Source organism: Otolemur garnettii, unplaced genomic scaffold, assembly GCF_000181295.1.
Source record: "Otolemur garnettii isolate 467f Iridium unplaced genomic scaffold, OtoGar3 scaffold00239, whole genome shotgun sequence".
NCBI classification, from domain to species: domain Eukaryota; kingdom Metazoa; phylum Chordata; class Mammalia; order Primates; family Galagidae; genus Otolemur; species Otolemur garnettii.
This window is the reverse complement of record NW_003852634.1, coordinates 118,438-124,129: the sequence shown is the minus strand read 5'-3', so window position 1 is coordinate 124,129 and position 5,692 is coordinate 118,438. Positions and strand designations below refer to the sequence as shown.

The 5,692-nt window shown below is 50.0% G+C and overlaps 1 pseudogene; it reads left to right on the top strand.

Annotated features, from left to right (window-relative positions):
• The first annotated feature begins 913 nt into the window (after positions 1-913).
• Positions 914-2,827, top strand: LOC100958460 (annotated as a pseudogene).
• Positions 2,828-5,692: the final 2,865 nt, after the last annotated feature.

Genomic DNA, 5,692 nt, shown 5'->3' with positions numbered 1-5,692 from the left:
AGAAGGAGACTGGCTCTCTCCCTTGTTTCTAAGCAAGGACAATTAGCTCAGAAGGAGTCAAACTGTCTGGAACAAATAAGTAGCCCACACCACCAGAGTAAGGTGACCACACATTCTGCTTTTGACGAGACAGTCCCAATTTTTAACAATTTGTCCCATGTCCTGCAGCATTTTTAAAAAGCCCTGATTTTTGGAAAGAATGCATGATGAGCTAGGGAACACGGGAGAACAGGAAGGGAATATACAGTTTTCGGCTGCAATGTGGCTATTTCTCCAGGATATGTGTTTTATACTATTTTTGTTAATTTTATAATGTTAAACTTTAATAATAACAAATAATTGTTGAGAACTGATTATCAAGAACTGCTTATCAAATTTTGCATTGTTGTCAGGCCCTTCCCTCAAGGTCCCGCCCCCCTCCCAATGGTGTCCTGCTTTACCAATGTTAAAATCTGGTCACCTTAGTATAGAAGGAATATTTCTTAAACTGATAGAGGCCATCTACAACAAACTCACCACCAATATCATATTGAATGGAGTAAAACTGAAATCATTTCCACTCAGATCAGGAACCAGGCAACGATGCCCATTGTCTCCCCTGCTTTTTAACATTGTAATGGAAGTCTTAGCCATGGCAACCAGGCAAGCAAAGGCAATCGAGGGAATCCAAATAGGACCAGAGGAGATCAAACTGTCACTCTTTGCAGATGATATGATTGTATATCTGAAAAACCTCAGGGACTCAACTACAAAATTCCTCAAAGTGATCAAGGAATACAGTAACATCTCAGGATACAAAATTACCACTTACAAATCTGTAGCCTTCATATATACCAACAATAGTCAAGGTGAAAAAACAATCGAGTCGCAGTCACACTTCCAGCATGTCCCGTCTCGTCGCCTCAGTAGTGTCATGGCGGAGCTGTACCCCCTGGCCAACGAGCTGTCATGTTCCATCTGCCTGGAGCCCTTCAAGGAGCCAGTCACCACCCCGTGCGGCTACAACTTCTGTGGGTCGTGCCTGAACGAGACATGGGCTGGCCCAGGCGGGCAATACCTGTGCCCGCATTGCCGCGCTGTCTACCATTCGCAGCCACAGCTGCGCAAGAACACGGTGCTGTGCGCAGTGGTGGAGCAGTTCCTGCAGGCGGAGCTGGCCTGGGAAGCACCCGCCGACAACTGGACGCCGCCTGCCCTCGCTGCGGCCCCCAGCTCGGGCGTGCGGGTGGCTTGCGACCACTGCCTGAAGGAGCCCACGGTGAAGACGTGCTTGGTGTGCATGTCCTCCTTCTGCCAAGAGCACCTGCAACCGCACTTGGACAGCCCTGCCTTCCAGGACCACCTGCTGCAGCCGCCTGTTGCAGACTTGCTGCGCCACAAATGCCCCCAGCACAACCGGCTGCGGGAGTTTTTCTGCCCAGAGCACAGCCTGTGCATCTGCCACATATGCCTGGATGAGCACAAACCCTGCTCACCCGTGTCCCTGAGCCAGGCCAGCACCGACCTGGAGACCAAGCTGAGGCATAAAGTAACTGTCATGTACAGTCAGATCAATGGGGCATCGAGAGCGCTGGACGACGTGAGAGCCAGGCAGCAGGATATGTGGGCCACCATGAACAAAAAGGTGGAGCAGTTTAAGCAAGAATACAAGGAAATGAAGGCTCTCATGAGGCCTTCATTTAGCCTTCATTGGCCTTCATAGAGGCCAATGCCACACGGAAGATAAAGGAGGAGGAGAAGAGGATCAACGTCAAGTTTGACACCATTTATCAGGCTCTCCTCAAAAGGAAGAATGAGATCCAGAAGCTGAAGGAGGAGATTGAAGCTGGCCTGACGAAAGGGGAAGAGCTTGAGTTTCTGGAGAAAGAGTCAAAACTGCAAGGGATCTCCATGAAGTCTGTGTACGTCCCCAAGGTGGAGCTGAACCATGAACTGATGAAGGGTGTGCAGCAGGGCACCGTGGAGCTCAAGAACGAGCTGAAGCGGTGCCTCAGACAGCTCCAGGAGAAGAAGCCTGAGGAGTACCCGGGCTCAGGTGACTCTGGAGAGCATGGCCCAGCATCCACACACAAACCCTTACACCCTGGGAAGGTCCCAAAAGATGAAAAGACAACGAAGAAACATCCAGCTCCCACTGGGACATCTACCAAGGTTCCTACCTTCGGAGCCCCGGAAGAGTTGGTGGATTTTAAACAAGTGGACCAGGAGGCCAAAGCCTCCACCCTGAAGCTGAACTCAGAGGCACTAAAGGCCACGGTGCTGGGGAACTTCCTAGCCAAGTCCAGACCCAAGCTGCTTGAGTATCATACTAAAGTCATCCTGGACTACAACACTGCCCACAGCAAGATGGCCCTGTCAGAGAACTACACCGTAGCTTCTGTGGCTGTCACACCTCAGAGCTATCGGCCACATCCCCAAACGTTCACATCCTGCTTTCAGGTGCTGGGCCTGCACTGCTATAAGAAAGGGATCCATTACTGGGAGGTGGAGCTGCAGAAGAACAACTTCTGTGGGGTCGGCATCTGCTACGGCAGCATGGAGCAGAAGGGCACCGAGAGCAGGCTTGGCCGCAACAGTGCTTCCTGGTGCGTGGAGTGATTCAACACCAAGATCTCTGCACAATAACGTGGAGAAAACTCTGCCCTCCACCAAGGCCACGTGGGTCGGTGTGCTTCTCAACTGTGACCACGGCTTCATCATCTTCTTCGCTGTTGCTGACAAGGTCCACCTGTTGTATAAGTACAAGGTGGATTTTACTGAAGCGGTGTACCCGGGCTTCTGGGTGTTCTCTGCAGGCGCCCCGCTCACCATCTGCACCCCTAGCTAGGTAGGCTGAGACACTCGGGTTGATGCCTGTGGACACCTGGGACTCTTATGAAAATGCCACAGGTGGAACTTTCCTCAGAGAACTTCCCTAAGAGTCCCTGTTATGCCCGAAATTCTCCCAAAAGACCCCCCACAGACAGTCCGAGACACACTCCGATGTAAGAAGCATGAGATGAGTTTATTTCAGGCCCCGGGAAGCCTGGACTCTCCTGGCATGCAAGCCTAGGATGAGCCCCGAACCTGGGGTGTGCAAGGTTTTTATGGGGTACAGAAGGCAAAAAGGGTAGGGTCAGGGTACGGGTACACTCCTGATTGGTGTTTGATGATTTCACTAGTAAAGGAGGATTTGGACTGGTACAGGTGAAGGGTAGGGGATTTCTTAACCGGGGCTAGAGGTGGTGTAGCCTAATTAGGAAGGAGAATACCTGAATTTCAAGGAAGTAGATACCTATTGCCTATTATGGGAGCTGTTCAAGGGAACTGATACTTATTGCCTATTATGGCAGCTGTCTGTCTTAGGTGACTCAATTCAACGGTTTAATGGCTGTGCAATCAGGGGTGGGGGAAGCAGCAGGGAGTGCCCCTGTGGTTTCAAAATTGCGCTGGTCTGGCCCTTACATTCCCCCCTTTCTCTTGTGACTGATGCTCAATCTTGAGCTTCATTTCTTACCATTTGCAGTGGGACATATTGTGAGTAGAGGACTGACAGCTGCACAGTATTAATTTTAGCCTGCACAAAACTAGCAAAACGGTTAATGATACAAGGTCCCAGGGTCAGTAACAGTAGCAGGATTAGGAGGGGGTCAGTAATTGCTGATTGGAGGGCGGTGAGCTAGGGGAACATATTGAACAATGACCTGTACATTAGTATTTGTACAAATTAAAGTCTACTCAGCTCCCATGAGTTTACTAAAATACAGTCCTACGATGAAGTAGATCTTCACATTTCGGCCATGCGTGGACCAGTCAGCTCTCGGGGTGTGACTGGAGCAGGGCTTGCCGTTCTCTGCAACATCAGCTTGAGGGGGTTGTCAGGATCCGAGGTAGCTTTCCAAGGTTCAGGAGTCGTTGAGGTGCGGAGCTCACGCCCTGGGAACTCAGGATCAGCTGCCATTGTTCACGTACTGCTCAGTCCGGCTCCTCTTAGGCAGAGGCAGGTTCTCCTCCGGTTCCACTGCAGGCTTCACTCTGCTGTAATGGATCCAGGCAAGAATTCCTGCTACTCTCACAGGTGTGGTCAGGATAACGTTGGAAGGGCTTTTCTACCTTGCCCTCGGGGGAGACACACTCCAGACTTTGACTCATACTGCAGTTTCTGGAGAGAAAGGCTGGACAGGGGAAAATAAACTAACAGGACACCTCTCATTCACCCATTTCGACACTGCCTCTGTCACCTTACCTAGTGTCTGTAACTGCTTCCCTAATTTTACCTCCCTCAATTCCCGGGGGGGGGGGTCCTGGCAAGCTTTGTAATAAGGGGGCTGGCCTATGATATAAGATCTTACACTGTGAGAATCGTGTCCTTTTAGTAGGAGTGCATTTAATCTTAAATAATACCAAGGGCAGGGCACATATCCACTGTAACTTTGTTTCCTGGCATACTTTCCCTAAACTGGTTTTGATCTATTCATGCATTCCACCTTCCCGGAACTCTGTGGGTGGTCTGTTGTCTGACCCAATCCTCAGCAGGAGGTGCACATCATCACCAGCAAGTTGTCCCTCTACATCTGGGCTACCTGAAAGTCCTCAAAGGGCGTTGCTCCAAATGGCGAGATTCTTGGGGGTACCATTGGTCCTTGGCAGGCATTGAACTGGCTGCAGATGACACATCACTGCCTGACAGCATTTAGCTAGGGCTTGCACCATCACATAACTGCTTCCATCAACATACCAGTCCCAGTCTGCATCTGTCCAAGGCTGGTCATGTAAGTCAGGTCTGCTAGAGTACACATTATTTATGAATTTCATACAGTTATGCTCAGTCTTCTATCGGCTGGAAGGAGTGTGGCTGGGTCAAAATGTCCTTTAGTGTCCATTAAAGTGACCACAGAGTGGGGTACTTCTACTCTGAGATCTTGCCCTAGAGTCAGCTTATCAGCTTCTTGCACAAGGAGAGTAGTAACAGCTAGAGCAGTAAGCAGGGAGTTCTTGCAGTCCCAGTGCAGGGCCAGTTATTAGCCCCATCTTTAGTTGGGAGAGGGCACGTTCTTGTTCTCTTTACTATTTTAAGGACTTTCCTTCCTCTCCTTTAGTTGCTTCATACAGAGGTCTAGCCAAGATGGCAAAGTTGGGGGTCCAAAGACGACAGAAACTGACTGCGTCTAGGAATTCCCAAACTTGCCTTCAGCTTGTGAAGGTGGGGAGGCGACTAATGACTTGCCGCCTCTCCCTGCCTAGATTCCTCCCTCCCTGCTGGATAATAAATCCTAGATAAGGTACTCACTGCTGGCAGATCTGAGTCTTTCCATTAGAAACTTTATAGTCACATACCTCTAGATGTTACAATAGGCAGTCTGTACCTTGAGCATAGCTCTGGGGAGTTATCTTTCATCCAGACCCGGAGCCATCGCTGGGCCAGTTCAGGCCTCAGTCCTTCCTCTAGCTGAGTCACAAACAGCCTCTACTCCTAAGGCTGATACCAGATCTGGTTTGGGCAGTTGTAGCTGCATATTTCCTCGTGGTCTCTTATGGAACACTTCCAATTCTGTGGTCTGAGAGAGGGGCTACTGGCCGGGTGACCACCAAGTGTTCACCCCCAGTATTAATTAGAAAGTCAATGTCCTTGCCTTCAATTCTCACACGGACCATGGACTTTCTGGGGGTGGCTGGGTCCGGTCCCCTTCAGTCTTTTTTTTTTTTTTTTTTT